At 41.8% G+C, this 18,973-nt stretch overlaps 1 long non-coding RNA gene across 1 annotated transcript in view; it reads left to right on the top strand.

Moving 5' to 3' along the window:
* LOC147579806 (uncharacterized) overlaps window positions 1-18,973 on the top strand; it is a 91,952-nt gene that overhangs the window by 34,147 nt on the left and 38,832 nt on the right. The window lies entirely within an intron of this gene.

Raw genomic sequence — 18,973 nt, 5'->3', positions numbered from 1 at the left:
TTCCTCTTTAATTTTCTGGAAGAGTTTATATCTAATGATGAGTATTTTTTCATGTTTGGTACCATTCACCAGTGAAGACACTGGACCTGAATTTTTCATTTTAATAATTTTTTAATGTTTATTTATTTATTTTGAGAGAGAGAGAGAGAGAGAGAGAGAGAGAGAGAATGCGAATGGGGGAGGGACAGAACGAGAAGGAGAGAGAGAATCCCAAGCAGGCTCTGCATCATCAGCGCAGAGCCCTACATGGGGCTTGATCCCATGATCCATGAGATCATGACCTGAGCCAAAATCAAGAGTCAGACACTTAACCAACTAAACCACCCAGGTACCCCTGGACCTGAATTTTTCTTTCTTGGGAGATTTTAAAGTACAAATTCTATTTCTTTAATACATATAGGACTATTCACATTACCTATTTCTTCTTGAGCAAGTTTTATCAATTTGTTAGAAAGAATCTGTCCATTCTATCTATGTTGTTGAATTTACTAGCAAAAAGTCATTCATAAAATTGCCTTATTATTTTAATATGTACAGAAGCTATAGTGGTATCATCTGTATCTTCATTTCTGATATTAGTAATTTGTATCTTCTCTTTTTTTCTAACCTAGCTAGAGGTTTATGAATTTTATAAATTCTTTAAAAGAACCAGCTTCACCCCCCTTTCTTCCTTTTCTTCTCTTTTCTTCTACATCATTGATTTCAATTCTAATGTTTATTACTTCTTTTCTATGCCTCCTTTAGGTTTAATTTACTCTAGTTTTTCCAGTTTCTTAAGGCTCAGATCATTGATTAGAATCCTTTATCTTGGGGCACCTTGGTGGCTCAGTCCGTTCAGTGTCTGACACTTGATATCAACTCAGGTCATGATCGCAGAGCTGTGATATGGAGCCCTGTGATGGGTTCTGCACTGAGTGTGGAACCTGCTTAAGTCTGTCTGTCTGTCTCTTTCTTCCCTCTGTGCCTCTCCCCCAGTCATACGCACTCTCTCTCTCTAAGATAAAAAAAAAAAGGGGGTGTCTGGGTATCTCAGTCAGTTGAGTGTCTGACTCTTGATTTTGGCTCAGGTCATGATCTCATGGTTTGAGAGATCAAGCCCCATGTCAGGCTCTACACTGACAGCTAGGAGTCTGCTTGGGATTCTCTCTCTCTTCCCTCTCTGCCACTCCACCATGTATGTGTGCTCTCTCTCCAAAAAAACAATAAAAAAGAACTCTTTTTTCTTTTCTAATATAGGTGTTAGTGCTATAAAATTTCCCCCAACTACTGCCTTAGTGCCATCCCACAAACTTTGATATGTTGTATTCTCATTTCCATTCAGTTCCAAATGCTATCTAATTTTCCTCTTGATTTCTCTGTTGACCAATAGATGACTTATAAGTGTGTTATTTAGTTTCTAAATATTTGAGTATTTTCCAAAGATCTTTCTCATATTTATTTCTAATTAAATTCCACATGGACAGAGAACATGCTTTGCATGACTTGAATTCTTTTAATTATTGAGGGACTGCTTTATAACACAGGATATAGTTTATCTTGGTAAGTATTCTGTGTGTACTTGAAAAGAATCTATAATCTGTTGAGTAGAGGGTTATCTAAATGTCAGGACAAATTATTTGATAGTGTTCTTCAAATCTTTTATATTTTTACTGATTTTCAATCTACTTGTCCAGTCAGATATTGAGAGAGGGGTACTGAAATCTCTGACTGTAAATGCATCATCTTTGTCTATTCCCCTTGCAGTTCCATCAGTTCTTAATGTATTTTGAAGCTCTGTAATTAGGTGTATAAGTGTTTAGGATTATATCTTCTTTTCATTTTATTTTATTTTATTTTATTTTTTAAAATTTACCTCCAAATTAGTTAGCATATAGTGCAACAATGATTTTGGGAGTAGATCTTTAGAGTCCCTTACCCAGTTAGCCCATCCCCCCTCCCACAACCCCTCCAGTAACCTTCAGTTTGTTCTCCATATTTATGAGTGTCTTCTGTTTTGTCCCCCTCCCTGTTTTTATATTATTTTTGCTTCCCTTCCCTTATGTTCATCTGTGTTGTCTCTTAAAGTCCTCGTATGATTTATGTCTTCCTCTGACTGACTAATTTCACTTAGCATAATACCCTCCAGTTCCATCCACATAGTTGCAAATGGCAAGATTTCATTCTTTTTGATTGCCGAGTAATACTCCATTATATGTATATACACCTCATCTTCTTTATCCATTCATCCATCGATGGACATTTGGGCTCTTTCCATACTTTGGCTATTGTTGATAGTGCTGCGTAAACATGGGGGTGCATGTGTCCCTTCAAAACAGCACACCTGTGTCCCTTGGATAAATGTCTAGCAGTGCAATTTCTGGGTTGTAGGGTAGTTCTATTTTAGTTTTTTGAGGAACCTCCATACTGTTTTCCAGAGTGGCTGCACCAGCCTGCATTCCCACCAACAATGCAAAAAGGATTATATCTTCTTTTTAAAAAAGTTTTAAAAAATGTTATTTTGTTTTTGAGAGAGAGACAGAGCGTGAGTGGGGAAGGGGCAGAGAGAGAGGGAGACACAGAATCCGAAGCAGGCTCCAGGCTTTGAGCTGTCAGCACAGAGCCCAAGACGGGGCTTGAACACGTGAACTGTGAGATCATGACCTGAGCTGAAGTTGGATGCTCAACTGACTGAGCCACCCAGGTGCCCTAGGATTATATCATCTTGACAAAACAACTCCTTTAACATTATGAAATGATCTTTTTTTATTCCTAGTAATATTGTTTACTCAAAAATATACCTTGTCTGATATTAATATAGCCATTCAAACTTTTTTTGTTAGTGTTAACATACCATTTTTCCATCCTTTTATATTTAACTTATCTGTCTGTTTGTTTATTGAGCGGGTGAGCAGGAGAGAGGGAAAGAGACAGAGAGAGAGAGAGAGAGAGAGAGAGAGAGAGAGAGAGGGAGAGAATGAGAATATCCCAAGCAGTTTCCACAGCTTGATGCAGGGCTTGATCCCATGACCCTGGGATTATGACCTGAGCCAAAATCAAGACTTGGATGCTCTTGAGCCACTGACTCAAGCCACCAAGGCACCCCTGTGTCTTTATATTTAAAACACATTTCTTATAGACAGAATATAGTTGGGTCTTGATTTGTTAACCAATCTTACAATCTCTGAATTTTTTAAAAATGGTGTTTAGACCAATTTTATTTATTTATTTATTTATTTATTTATTTATTTACCAGTTATATTTAATGTGATTATTGTTTTGGGATGCATCTAGGTTATTTGAAAACAGTGTGACCCTTTCAAGTTTTGATTTTAAGATTTATTACACAGAACCTGAGGAATGATTAGTCTAGGGCAAATTATTTTCCACTGCTGAGGGAAGACCCTTCTGAATATTCTGTTCAATGCCTGATAAATTTCATTTTTTTCTAGTCTGGCTGGTAGGAACAGGCACTATTGTGAGCCCCAAGTGGATGTTGGGTGCTCTTTCCTCTAATCATTTTGGGTGATTCTTTCTTCAGCCCTTGTTATTTTCTTGACTTGCGTGAAAACTTGAGGAGGATGCTTTGTAGATCTTTGGAGTTTTGTCTCTAAGGTTCTCTCCTTCATGGTAATTTGACTTTCAAGTGGTAGTTGCCTTAGGACTCTCAACTGTCTACTCAGCTCAGGGAGTCTGTTGATTTCCATCGTGGTCTGGAGAGTCTCTCAAGGCAGGAAAGCAGGATAATCTTAGGGCTCACCTCATTTATTTCCTGACTTTCAGGTATCACTGTCTCTCATGGTCTGATGTCCAGTGTCTTAAAAACCATTTTTTTAAAAATGTACATTTTTATTTTTTGGTTGTTTCAGGCAGGATGGCAAATCTCCCTGTTATTCCATATTGGAATAGAAGCCTTGAGTAATGGTCTTCCTTCCTTCTTCCCCCACTTCCTTCCTCCCTTCCTTCCTCCCTTTCTTCCATCCTTCCTTCCTTCCTTCCTTCTCTTTTTAATTACTTTTGAAGGTCCTTAGAGAGGATTTGTGTTCTCAAGTTGCCATGGTCCCTGCCATTTTCTGTATTCTATTTCATTACTTTGACTCACTTCTTTCATCTGTGTTACTTCTTGGTCCTCCTAGCTGTTTTAAATTACAACACCTGAAAAACACGGGACATGGAATAGATGACTTTGGTGATGGTGGGTGTGGTAGGGGGTAGGCAGTGTGTTCCTTGAGTGGGGATAGCAATATGACATTCTAATCTTTGTATTCCTAGTGCCTGGTACACATACTTTTTTTTTTTTTGAAGGAAGAAAGGAAAGATCAGAAAAGACTGAATTATTACTTGGCTGGGTGATTTATGGACTTTTAAGTAAATAATTTCTAAAGGTCCTCCAAAATGTTTGTAGTGATTTATACTTCCACAAACTCTGTGTGAGACCTCACACATTTGAAAATATTGGTGGGTGTCTTTCTGAGTCTTTTTTCCTTCTAATTACCCTTCAGCTCTGCACAGGGTAGTGTCACCGATGCTGAAGGTTTATTGCCAAATCCCTGAGACCCACCCTGAGTTTAGTTTAATGTAGTTCTAAGACATGATGCCTTCCTGTGTTTCTGCCTGCAGATATTCTCAGGCCTCAGATGTACACTGCTTACTCACATAAGATGGAAATGCTGGCAGAAAAATACCCTAGAGTGTCCTTTAACCAATGAGGAATGGCAGTTGGTGGATCAATATCCCAGCTTCCTCCCCCACTGGGGCATCAGTTCTGCTGTGTGTTCTACACAGTTTCTCAAAGGGTTCCCAGGTGGGATTTGAGCTCCACTTTTCCCCACAGCAGTCACCTGTTCATCGACACACCTTTACCTGATTTCTCCCTTTTTTGTTTTATTTCTTCATGCCCTTGCTGTGCTTCCTGGGATTATCTCCCAAATAAAAGACCTGTATCTGAATTCCTGTCTCCAGGCCTACTTTGGTGGGGAATCTAAACTAAGGCAGGTGGTTTTGTAAGGAACATTCCTGCAACTCAATGCATCCCTGTCCTCACTCCCTGCCCCCAATACAAACACCTTTGTGTGATAGGGGAGGTGGCAGGAGAAGGTGGTTGGCTGGCAGGGAGTCTTGGTTGCCAGTGGGCCCATACTCATGGTGGCCATGATGACATTCTTGCTGTGTTTCTAAAGATGGGTAGCTTGGAGGAGCCCCAGCTGGGCCCTCAGTCCTGAGGGAGCCTTGCTATGTTCAGATACACAAGTGCTGACACAGGAGGCTGCAGGAAAGAGGAGATGGAGGCAAGCCTGTCTTGCCATGGGTTCTGATGATTTCATTTTCTGCTTAAAACAGGTTCTTGTAAGTGATGAATCACTGAATTCTACTCCTGAAACCATTATTATACTATATGTTAACTAACTTGGATTAAAGGAAAAAAAAGTTCTCTTTGGGGCACCTGGGTGGCTCAGTTGGTTGAGTATCCAATCTCCCACTCTTGATTTCAGCTCAGGTCATGATCTTATGGTTTGGTTTGTGACATCAAGGCCCACCTGGGGCTCTGCACTGATGGTGTGGAGCCTGCTTGGGATTCTCTCTCTCTCCATCTCTCTCTGCCCCTCCCCCACTCTCTCTCTCTCTGTCTCTCTCTCTCTCAAAATAAATAAACTTTAAAAAACAAGATTCTTATTTGTAGGGCATCATTAAGTAGAGCTATAGTAGGTCCTTTTGTGTGTGCATCTATATGGATATATACAGGTACTCTGTGAGCTCTTTGAGGTAGGATGTATGTCTTAGTAATACTTTTTGGAATACTTTGTTAATTAATTATTTATTTATTTTTTAACGTTTATTTATTTATTTATTTATTTATTTATTTATTTTTTTAGAATTTTTTTTTCAACGTTTATTTATTTTTGGGACGGAGAGAGACAGAGCGTGAACGGGGGAGGGGCAGAGAGAGAGGGAGACACAGAATCGGAAACAGGCTCCAGGCTCCGAGCCATCAGCCCAGAGCCTGACGCGGGGCTTGAACTCACGGACCGCGAGATCGTGACCTGGCTGAAGTCGGACGCTTAACCGACTGCGCCACCCAGGCGCCCCAACGTTTATTTATTTTTAAGACAGAGAGAGACAGAGCATGAACGGGGGAGGGTCAGAGAGAGGGAGACACAGAATCTGAAACAGGCTCCAGGCTCTGAGCTGTCAGCACAGAGCCTGACGTGGGGCTTGAACTCACGGGCCATGAGATCATGACCTGAGCCGAAGTTGGCCGCTTAACTGACTGAGCCACCCAGGTGCCCCTTATTTAATTTTTAAAAAATTTTTAAATATGTAGTATATTTATGTGGTTCAAAATCTTCTAGCTCCTACCTTCAACCTGGACATCCACTGAGATTCAACTTCAGCCCCACTGTAGGCACTGCTGTCATTAGTTTTTTAGAGAAGCCTCCAGAATTTTTTTATGCTTATGCAAGCAAATGTGAATAAAGATTCTTATGCCCTGCTTCATAATCATGTTTGTTATATACTACCTAATTTTATGCTTATTTCCTCTTGTGATATAGCTTAGATCCAGATAATTTGATGTCTGTGAATAGAAAGCATCGCCATCCTTTAATAACTTCATAGAATCCCATGGTTTGGGTGTACCATAATTTATTTAGCCAGACCTTATCATGATTTGGGTTGCTTTTGATCTTTGCTATTACTGCAACATTGCCTCAGGAAATAACCTTGTGTATATGTAATTTTGCATATGTGTAAGCATATTTATAGAATAAATTTCCAGAAATGGAATTGCAGTAACATAGGGTTCATTCATTCATTTATAATTTTGATCCAGTTTATTCACTTATCCTCCACTGGGGTTGTAGGAGTTTATATTCCCACCAGGAAGTAAGAGAGTGCTTGTTTTTCTATGGCTTCGTCAACAAAGTATATGGTCAAACTGTTGGAGTTTTGCCTGTCTGATGGGTGAAGAATGGCATTGTAGTGTGTTTTAATTTGCATTTCTCTTATTATAATGGTGATTGAACATCTTTTTATATGTCCAGGAGTCATTGTATTTTCTGTTAACTCTAATATTTTCCCATTTTTCAGTGGACTTTATTGTTACCAATTCTGGTAGTTCTTTCTTACAGACTCTGATAGTTCTTTATATATTGGGAAGATAAGCTCTTTATCTGTGACACAAGTGGAAAATGTTATTATGTTTTTGCTGTTTATTGTCTTTTGGCTTACCTTATAAGGTTTGCTTTTTGCCATGATCTTTTTATTAAAAATTTTTTAATGTAATAATATGTATCAACTTAAAAACATGCCTTATAGATTTTCAAGCATAGTTAGAAAAGACATCTTCCATTCTACTTGGTATTCTTAGCTTAGTGCTAGGAGCAATTTAGAATGCTGTAATTAATAGGTCACCAAGGCCCTTCTGCAAGTGCCTTTGTTCTAAAGTCTCTGCATTCCCTCCTCCCCCAGCCATTTAGCCAGTTTCATCAGGTGAATAACAGTAATTTATACACAGGTGTGACTAACTGGTAGACTTAACTTTCCCCAAAGTTAATTCTGTTTAACTAAGGAGTTAAAGTCAAGTCAATGATGTTCAAATTGCTAGATGGTTAAGAAATGGGAAAGAGGTCAAAGATGCTATAATGAGTTGGAATGATGGCTCTTCTGTACTTCAGGCTTCTATTCCCTCATTCCAGTAGTCTACAATCTCAAGAAAGACTCAATTTGGAGGGGAAATGACTCTTCCACCTTGGGTTCCATTTTTAAGCAATAGTAGCTGTGATGCTTATATGACCTGGTATCTGGTTGGAAGGTAGAAGGACTGGGCAGCATTGGCCAAATGTTGATTAAACTGAATTTGCCTTTTGTACCTACTGCTACCTGCTTCACTTCTTCCCTCCCCCCTCCCCCCCTCCCATCTTGTCCCCTAGACTCAGGGGCCCAGTGGAGGTTACTGGATAGGAGGGGGCTGGACAGTAAGGGGGGGCTGGACAGTAAGTAAGACAGTCTTGTAGAATTCTACTCAAGAAGAGAGTTCTATATTCTTCTGGGCCCAAAGTCTGTCACTAATTGGCTATGTGATTATATGTAAGTTCCTTGATCTTTCTGCTCTCAGTTTTGTCAGTTATTGATCAAGAGGGAATTTATTGTTAAAGACCTTAAATTTTTAGACTTGAAAACCAGGTGGTTCAGGTATTTGGGATTTCTTGGTGATGGTGGGCGGGAAGGAAGTTAGAAGCCCTCTCAGATGCTTCATGTTTTGTCCTAAAACCTTCATCTCTATGACCAGTGACTTACGGAGCTTGATCAGTCTCTGCCTCTGCCCTTACTCCCTGTCCCCTCTGCCACCCCAGCTCTGCCCAGCCCCAGTGGAACCAGATAGTTACTTATTAAATGAATAGTTTATACAGTTCATTGCATTTATTAATTTGTAATTTCACTGGGCTGTAAGTAGTGACTGATAGCCAATAGATAGTCAATTCTATTAGGGTATTTTGTACTTGAACATTTAAAAAAATTCATTTAAAGAACTGAAATGAGGGCATATAGGTGGCTCAGTTGGTTGAGCATCTGACTTTGGCTCTGGTCATGATCGCATAGTTTGTGAGTTCAAGCCCCATGTCAAGTTCACTGCTGTTAGCACAGAGCCTGCTTTGGATCCTCTGTCCCCCTCTCTTTGCCCCTCCCCCATGTGTGCTCTCTCAAAAATAAATAAAACTTAAAAAAAAAATAACTAAAATGATTTTGTTGGGTATTGGCTACTGGTCTCTGTCCCTCTCGTAACCCCACTTCCTGCCCCAGAGATTAAGTGCTGCTGTTACTATGGCTTCGAGCTACAAGATGTTTTTCAGAATATAAATAAAGCATATTATAAGTCTGTCTATTTTATTGGTATGTTTGCCCTTGAGCTCCTGGGAATCCATGAGGACAAAGAGTTTCTGTGGTTCTCTGTGACTGTGAGGGCCACTTCTCAGCACTGGCTGTAAGTACTTTGACAAAATGACTGTGTAGAAGTGGGGGACTGAAATTAGGTTTTGCCTGCTCTCTGTCTCTAGCCTTGTTTGTGTGAGACATTTGCAAAGTTAGGATTAGGAAGAGATTTCTGAAAGAGATAGGATTTCCTAGATTTTGAGCCAACCTTCATTGAACTCATTCTATGTACAAAGGAAGGATTCAGTCCTATGGGAGATAGCTCTCTTCAAGTTTTTGCAGCACTAGGGTTCTTTTCCTGGAATATCCACTCCCCCCTCCCCCGCCTCGCCTGGCTCCCTGCCTGAGGCCCCACTGTCTATGACAGACCCTGCTGTTGGGTCTGCCTCCAAATCTTAGACCTGAGAGAAGAATGCCCTGGTGGCCCCTCTCTTTCTGACTCGGAGAGGAGAGAGGAGGAGAAGAACCTAAAAAGGCAGACATATGCCTAAGTGATAATAGGTCCCCCAAAATAGGTCCCTTTCTGGACAGAAACAGAATTATTGCCACAAGGATGGCATATGGCTGTCATTTCGGTGGCTGAAAACTTACAAATCATGCTGGGAATGGGACCTTGAAAGTACATCCCGCTGGGATAAGCAGAGTTAAACAATATTGAACAATATTGAAACAGGGTTTTGCAGAGACTTTGCTAGCAAGTGTGGTGTTCATGTAAACTATGCAGTAATTCTCAAGCTTTTGTGACCTTGACCATAAAATCATTTTTTTTAAAAGGATCATCACAAGGGGTTTATATTCTACAAGCCACATTCTGGAAGCATTAATCTTGCCCAGTTGGAAGATTTATGAATTAATTGTAGAGTCACAGTTTCCTAACCCATGGGTTTTCTACTTCATCCTTGCTACTCAAAGTGTGGTCTGTAGGCCAGCAGCATGGGCATCACCTGGGAGCTTGTTAGAGATGCAGAATCTGTAGACCTACAAAATCAGAATTTGCATGTTAACAAGATCCCAGGTGATTGGTGTGCACGCTGAAGACTGGGATGCCTTGCCCCACTGCCTGCTGCTGCCTCAATGCTTCAAAGCCATCCATGCCTTGATTCAGATATGAGAGCCTCAGGTCAGTGGCAATAGTTGTTTTATGTTGGATTTGGATAGGGAAGATATTTGGGCCTTCTGGTCCAATTGGGATGTCCTCTTCTTGGCTTTCAGGTGGCTTACCATGGGGGCAGAGGCCAGCTGTATAAGACAATTCAGAGGTAACAGAAAAAATAGACCTTGGGGAAAACATAAAGAGATTTTGATAAACCCAGAAGGAAAACGTTCCTGAGTGGGGAAGCATGGACAAAATGAAAAGGAATTTTAGGCAGATTCATGCCGAGGGCTGCGATGTGTTGTTAGGGGCTGGTGGTAGAATGATGCTCCAAACCCTGCCATCCCCATCCCCTATGATAAGAGGCTGGGAGAGGAGCTCAAAAGATATCTTTTTTTTTCTCAGCTGAATGTGAGGAGTCTCTGCCAGATCAGATGTTCAACTTTAAAACAAATGGAGGAAAAACGATCAAATGCAGTCAACTAGAAAAATCCACTTTTCCTATTTCATAAAAAGCAAGAGCCCATATGATAATCCCTCCCTTGGCACATGTTAGAGATTTCTTTATTGTTTCTGTGCTTGCGGCCAATTCTGCCACACCCAGCTGGGAGCCTGGGTTACAGTGACTTCATCTGCACTGGGTCAGCATGCCAGTTCCAAGCCAGTGGGTCTAGAGCTGAATTCTAGCAGTGTTTTTAGGGAGAAGGGCATGTTTGCCTGTGAATGAGAGGAGGCGAAAGGGAGAAGGGAGAGCACCGGACAAATGGCCCCTTCCCTCTGCAGGCACAGGGGAGTGCACTTCCCAGTGTGGAGGGCTGTTGGGTCTGTCTCCCTCCTAAGCCAGCACTGAGAGTTCCTTCAGTGCCAGGATCAGGGCTTCCCTGCTATGCCTCAGACATGAGCACAGTGCTTGGTATTTACCCTAGAGATGCTCAATAAATATTTGTTGAATAAACTGACAAAATCAGAACCATTGAGGTAATAGAAAGCTCATGAGAAACGCAGTTTGGAGGTCTGGGCTCTAGGATTAGACATCACCCCGTTCTAGCTGTGTGGACTTGGACAAAAGCTCTTCATCTCTCCGAACCATAGTTTATGAAGTAGCAATTATGGTGTTCATATTGAGGGTTGGGGAGCATTACATGAGAACCCACGTGAGCCATGCCTAATGTGAAAGTGGTTCCTCACTCCCTGTAGGTGGTAATGCCCACAGCTCCCGAATTTCAGGTATACTGGAAGAAAATCAAACCCATGTGAAGAATAAAATGTCTTCACGTTTTATTCAAGGGGGCTTAGACTTGAGTGCTCTGTAGGAACTGAGCTGAGAGCTCAGAGTTGGGTATGGATGACCTTGGAGTTAACTTTGACCCTTCTTCCCTGCATGCTTCACATCCAGTCCTCTGGCCTCTCCTGATCTAGCCACTCCTTACATCTGTTGCCATCACCCTGATCCCAGCCCTCATTGTTTCACCTGGGTTCCCATGAGAACCTCCTCACTGGCCTCCCTGCTTCCTTCTTTAGACCATCAAGTCTCTTTTCAATTTAGCCAGAATGATGCTGATCAAACATAAATCTCTTCATGTCACTCCTCTGCCCAGAAACCTTCAGTGGTTCCCCCATCTTGCTTGGAATAAAAGCCAAAATTCCCACAGTGGCCTCAGATCTCCCCAACCCTTGATCTCTCTGGCCTACTCTACATCTTCTTGATCACTCAGCCCCAGCCTTGGTAGTTTCCAATTGCCTCAGGCATGTTTAAGCCTCAGGGCCTTTGCACTTGCTGTTTTCTCTGCTTGAATTCCCCCACCCCCATTGTTCTCCAACCTTCTCCTTACCTTTGTTTATTGTCAGATGAGGTCTTTTCTGACTTTCCTATTGAAAACCAAACACAATTCCCATCTCCTACTCGGCACTCTGTGGCCCCCTTTCATACTTTATTTCTCTCCACTTATGGCTGTGTAGCGTATTTTGTATTTTACCTATTTGTTTTCTCCACTAGGGTATTAAGCCCTGTGAGTGTTTTATTCATTGCTGTATCGGCAGCTCCCGGTACATTGCCTGCACTATAGTATAAATGTTTGTGGAATGAATGAATTATTCAGGCTTTGCCCTTATATAATCTTGTTATAAGGCTTGGGTCAGCAGCGTGGAGAACAAAGGGCTCAGGCTTATTTGGGGGACAATACAGATCTTGTCCTGAATCAGGCAGCCCCTTTAAGATGTTATAAAGTAGTTACTGGTGTGTGTTTAGTCGATTTGTCTCAAGGGCTCCTGGGTGAGGAATGTGCCGTTGGGCAGAATTTATTACAATGCTGGAGCAACTACTTCCCGAGTTTCTGTTTTCTGAAAACTTGTTCATTTGCCTTATTTCCCTCTGACTCTCCATTATGGCAGTCTCCTCCTTTATTCCTCCCTTCTGCTCTTTCTTTATTCATCATTTACTGAGCACTCTATATACTGGTCCTATCACCCAATAACCAGCCTCTTGGCCTGGGAACTGAAACAGGTGCCTACTTTGGTTTTCAAAGCACTGACCCTGCAAGCCCCTGGGTTTCTGCTCTTCCCAGCACCTGAGGCACTGAGCTCCACCCACAAGTCTGGGGATCCACATATTGATTTCCCAGAAACCTTTGCTTGGGAGTCTTTGCTTGGTATCAGCACTCAGCAGGGACCTTGTCTCACGTTCCTGGGCTCTCTTGACACAGCTTGTAGTTACAGATGTGGACATGCCATGGATTTGGATTTGAGTTCTTACTTTGCTTACTAGTTCTGTGTCTTGAGCAAATTACCTTTCCTCTCTGAGCTGCTCTGAGCCTCAGTGTGTCATCTTATCTAAAATGAGGGCAATATAACGTACCTCATGGGGTTGCTAGGAGGACTGAATGAGATCATGTAGCTTTAGCATGTAATATAGAGCCTGGCATGCAGGAGGCATTTACTGAATTGTAACTTCTATTATTGCCATTATTATGTTCTTGTCACTGATACAATCAACTCCCTGGTTTACCTTTCCAACTAGACATCCCTCAAGTGTGTGTGTGTGTGTGTGTGTGTGTGTGTGTGTAGATAGATAGGTATGAAGGCATTTACAAGTTGTTATTATAAACTCATCAAGAAATAAATAGGAGATTTATAGCTTCAGGGCAATTAATTCTGCAGCTTTGCCCAGTATTCTCAGTTCCAAGAAAAAATACACCCCCATAATGGATTAGAATCTTTAGGTATTTGGAATATCAAATAGTCCCTTGGGTTCCCTGTTGTGTTATGATAAAACAATAGCAGTTTAAAATGCAGCCCACAGACAGCCCTCTGGATGGGGTCAGCTCTCTTGCTTTTGGCCTGTGATGTCCTTCAAAGAAGTTAGTGAAACAGATATTCTTAACCTCATAATGTCACAGGAAGAGAAGACAGAAACTAAATGCTGAGGCTGACCTTGACAATGGTGGTACTAAAAGGTTTTTAAGTTAGATGGGAAATAGCCACTCCTTTCCTCACCTGGAAAACTGTCATGTAACTAGCAAGATCTAGATCTAACGGTTGACTTTCCTAAGCAGAAAAAATTACTCCATCCTCTGTCCTCTGTAGCCCTAGGCTCATGCCTCTCTTTGTAAGGTCTCATCTAATGTTATAATCTTGTTTCCTTGTGTTCCCCCAGTGTCCCTCTGCAAGGCAGGGAGATCCTTGAGGACAGGGATGAGATCTAGGTAACTTTGCATCCCAGAGCCCAACACAGGGTCCGGTGTTGAGATGCCAGGAGCAGGTGAAACCAATGCTGACTGACTTCCTACCAGGTCCTTGGTCACTGGGCATGTGGTTTGGTACTTAATCCTCAGCACAGTCCTCCTGGGGAGCTGTCCTCTTCTACACAGAAGTAAACGGAGTCTGAGGTTCTACAACTGGCTTATTACTTCATGAAGTGGCGGAGCTGGGATTCAAACTCAGTTCTGACTCCAGAGCCTGATCCTTTCTCTATTTGTTTCCCTCCTGCAGAGTAGAATGGTCAAGAGAACTGACTCTGGAGCCACACTGCTTGACTTCAAATCTTCCCCTCATTTACAGGCTGTGAGACTTTGGGCATGTAATTTAGCTTCTCTCATTTTCACCATCTGTAAAGTTGAATAACAGTAATATTTCCCCATAGGATTGTGGTGTGGAGTAAATGAGATAATATGAACAAAGACCTTAGAACAGTGTCTGGTCATATGTAAATATTTGCTATTACCATGATAATTTTTCTTCATTCCCAAGTCATACACATGTGCTTTTCACAATTGCTGTTCTTTCCATATGACGCTGCCTCTGGTTTGGAATGAATGAATTAGGCTGATGGTTGAGTGTTTCTGGCAGGTACCTGGGCTTTCCTTCCAGGTGGATTCCCCCAGGGAGCTTTGGGTGCATGCTCATGTGCTATTTTTTAAAATAAAAAAATGTTTATTTGTTTTTGAGAGAGAGAGAGAGGAGAGAGAAAGAGTGTGATCGGGGGGGGGGGGCAGAGAGGGAGGGAGACACAGAATCTGAAGCAGCTCGAGGCTCTGAGCTCTCAGTACAGAGACTGACATGGGGCTTGAACTCACGGAGTGTGAGGTTATAACCTAAGCAGAAGTCGGATATGTAACCAACTGAGCCACCCAGGTGCCCCATCATATACTATTTTATTTGGTGCCTTTTGTCTGTCCTGGTTTCAGAGAGTTGTTGATATTCATTACGTCTCTTCTAAGAAGTCATGGCTGAGTATGAGAACATGGCTTAACATATGCTCCAATGTGCTTCTGTAAAAACATGCCCCTGAATTGAAGTTGACCTCTAAATGGACACCTTGCCCTTTGCAGTATAGCAAGAGGCAGTAGAGTGTTGTGGTCCCAAGCAAGGACACTGGAACAAGACTGCCTGAGTTTGAATCCCGACTCTGCCACTTGGTAGCCATGTGACCTTGGGCAAGTTATTTAATCTGAGTCTTGGTTATCTCATCTGTAAAATGGAGCTATCAAGAGTAATATACCTTATTGTTGTAAGGATTAAACACGTTAATGCCTATAAAATGCTAAATGAGTGCCTGGTATATTTTAAGTACTCAGTTGGCTTTGGTTGTTATCATCATTGTTGTTGTTCTTTCTTGTGCAGAACCCGGTAAACTTCCTGCATGGACAAGCAGAGAAAAAACTACCTAGAGGTCAGGGCTTTTTGCAAATGAGAGAGACAGTGGGTGGAATGCTGCATATGTAATTTCTTCTCTCTCCTTCACTGACCTGATAAGTTCCTCCTCTTGAAGGGAGCGGCAGGGGAGAAAGAGGCCTGAGGATTTCTTCTGCTTTATGGCTATGTAATGCCTTGGGCCAGGGTTCTTCAACAGTTACCTTGGATGTGTTCAGTCTCTGCTCTCATGGAGCTTATGTGAAATGCAAAGTTACACTTACCACACGTTATTCTTGTACAGAGTATAAGGTCACTCTGATTTTTGGACGATTTAAGACTAATGAGTGTCTTGACCCAGGCAGGAGACCCAACGTATGGGAATCCCGGTTTATTGTCACCTGCTTAGCCATGATGGCTTAATGGTTCTTTTCATTATTCATCCCCAGATCTGTCCTGGGCTCCTGAGGCCCAGGAACTGTGGAGGGACCTGGGACAGATGCTGATTTCATAACTCAAATTGCAAGCAGAGACAATGCTTTGGGTCATACTGGCTCCCTCATCCCAGCCCTTGTTTGAATCACCAGGAAGGGAGGGAAGGGCTATGGGTTATTGTATTCATGTTAATTTGGAAGTATATTTCCACTTTACAGATGAGGAAATGGAAGTTCCAGGGGTTCGCATCTAAAATCCAGACATCTTATTCAAGATCACTCAGCTAATGAGGTCTGGCATTGGGATTAAACCTGGGTTTGCCTGTCTGTCAAAGCCACACACAGTGTCCCCTTCTGCTTTTCCATACGGGCATACCTCAGAGATATTGTGGGTTTGGTTCCAGACCACCACAATCAAGTGAGTCAAATGAAGTTTTTGGTTTCCCAGTGCATATAAACGTTATGTTTACACTGATTGGTGGTCTGTTAAGTGTGGAATAGCATTATGTCTAAAAACACAAATACTTCGCTAAAAAATGTTAACCATCGTCAGAGCTTTCAGTAAGTTGTAATCTCTTTGCAGTGGAGGGTCTTGTGTCAGTGTTGATGGCTGCTGACTGATCAGAGCAGTGGCTGCTAGTTTGGGTGGCTGTGGCAATTTCTTAAAATGAGGCAACAGTGAAGTTTGCTGCATCAATAGACTCTTTCTTTCATGAGCAATTTCTCTGTAGCATGTGATGCTGTTTGATAGCATTCTACCCACAGTACTTCTTTCGTCATTGGACTCAGTCCTCTCAGACCCTGCTGCTGCTTTTAAAATAAGTTTATGTCATATTCTGAGTCCTTTGTTGTCATTTCAACAGTCTTCACAGCATCTTCACCAGGAGTAGATCCCATCTCAAGAAACCACTCTCTTTGCTTATCTGTAAGAAACAACTCATCTGTTAAAGTTTTCTCATTGAGATCATAGCAATTCAGTCTCATCTTCAGGCTCCATTTCTGATTCTAGTTTTCCTGCTATTTCCACTACATCTGCAGGGACTTCCTCCACTGAAGTCTTGAACCCCTCAAAGTCATTCATGAGGGCTGGAATCAACTTCTTCTAAACTCCCATTAATGCTGATATTTTGGTCTCTTCCCATGAATCACAAATGTTTTTAATGCAATTTGGAATGGGGAATACTTTCCAGAAGGTTTTCAATTTACTTTGCCCAGATCCATCAGAGGAATCACTATCTGTGGCAGGTATAGCCTTACAAAATGTATTTCTTCAATAATAAGACTTGAAAGTTGAAATTACTCCTTGATCCATGGGCTGCACAGTGGCTGCTGTGTTAGCAGGCATGAAAATAACATTAATCTCATTGTATGTCTCCATCAGAATCTTCGGTGACCAGGTGCATTGTCAATGACCAGTAATGTTTTGAAAGGAATCTCTTTTTTTCCTAGCAGTAGCTCTCAACAGTACGCTTAAAATATTCAGTACGCCATGTTGTAAACTGATGTGCTCTCATCCAGGCTTTGTTGTTCCATTTAGAGAGCATAGGTGGAATAGATTAAATGTCATTCTTAAGGGTCCTACGATTTTTGGACTGGTAAATGAGCATTGGCTTCAACTTAAAGTCACCAGCTGCATTAGCCCTTAACAAGAATCAGCCTGTACTTTGAAGCTTTGAAGCCAGGCATTGACTTCTCCTCTCTAGCTATGAAAGTCCCAGATGGCATCTTTTTCCAATAGAAGGCTGTTTTGTCTACATTGAAAATCTGTTAAGTGTAGCCACCCTCATTAACTATCTTAGCTGGATCTTCTGGAGAACTTGCCACTTCACCTTGCACTTTCATGTGATGGAGATGGCTTCTTTCCTTAAACCTCAAGAACCAACCCCTGCTAGCTTCAGACTCTGCTTCTGTACTTTCCTCACCGCTTAGCCTTCATAAAATTGAAGAGAGTTAGGGCCTTCCTCTGGACTAGGCTTTGGCTTAAGGAAATGTTGTGGTCAGGTTGATTTTCTATCCAGACCACTAACACTTTCTCAGTAAGGCTGTTTTGCTTTCTCCTCATACACGTGCTCACTGGACTAGCACTTTTAATTTCTTCCAAGAACTGGGGTGCCTGGGTGGCTCAGTCGGTTGAGCGCCCGACTTCGGCCCAGGTCATGATCTCACGTCCGTGAGTTCGAGCCCCACGTCGGGCTCTGTGCTGACAGCTCAGAGCCTGGAGCCTGTTTCACATTCTGTGTCTCCCTCTCTCTCTGACCCTCCCGCATTCATGCTCTGTCTCTCTCTATCTCAAAAGTAAATAAACGTTAAAAAAAAAATTAAAAAAAAAATTTCTTCCAAGAACTTTTCTTTTGCATTCACAGCTTAGCTACCTATTTGGAGCAAGAGGCCTGGCTTTTGGTCTGTTTTGGCTTTCAACATGCTTTCCTCACCAAGCTTAATCATTTCTAGCCTTTTATTTAATGAAAGACATGATTCTTCCTTCCACTTGAACACTTAGAGGCCATTGTAGGGTTAATAATTGGCTTAACTACAATATTGTTTTGTCTCAAGTAACAGGGAGGCCCAAAGAGAGGGAGAGAGAAAGGGGAATGGCTGGTCGGTAAATGGGTCAAAACACATACAACATTAAGTTTGCCTTCTTATATGGGCACGGTTCATGATCATCTCGAACAATTCCAACAGTAACATCAAAGATGAGTCCTCATTGATCACCATAACAAGTATAATAATAATTAAAAAGTTTGAAATATTGTGAGAATTACCAAAATGTGACACAGAGACACAAAATGAGCAAATGCTGTTGGAAAAATGACACTGATAGAGTTGTTTGATGCAGGGTTGCCACAAAACTTTACTTTATAAAATAAAACAAACCCTGCTCTGTCTGCAAAGTGCAATAAAACAGAGGGATGGCTGCACTGAGATGCTCTCCAGTGCCCTTGTGCTGTAGGCAGTAATGAGAGTTATTACAGGTAACTGTGTTGATCAGAGTACTCAATTAAGGAGCCAATTTTGTTGTCCTTATTGGCCTGAATATAAACATACATGGGCAAAAGCAAGCTAATTTTATCCTGAGAAAAGTAATAATAATGACTCTAAAATACACTGGCTTTATGTGAGGAGGAGATCAGTGTCCTACTCTTCATTGGGTGTTCGCATATTCAGAGTCTGGCCCAGTAACAGAGGTGGTTTGCAGGAACCAATGACCAAGTGATCAGTTGAGTTTCAGGGTGCTTCTTGTGTTGGTGGAAAAGATGTGTGCCTAGTGTGAAAATACAGGTTGCAACTTGGTTTTATGTACTAGCTCTTCTGGAATGATGGCCCTCACCTACATAGAATGGCACACAGAGGCAAGCATGCATAGAGTGTCCCCTGACAGGCTACTACTCTCGATGCAGGCCAGTTACAATGA

The sequence above is a fragment of the Puma concolor genome, chromosome B3, assembly GCF_028749965.1.
Source record: "Puma concolor isolate L17-30 chromosome B3, mPumCon1.1.hap2, whole genome shotgun sequence".
In the NCBI taxonomy this organism is placed as follows: Eukaryota; Metazoa; Chordata; class Mammalia; order Carnivora; family Felidae; genus Puma; species Puma concolor.
This window is presented reverse-complemented; position numbering and strand designations above follow the sequence as displayed.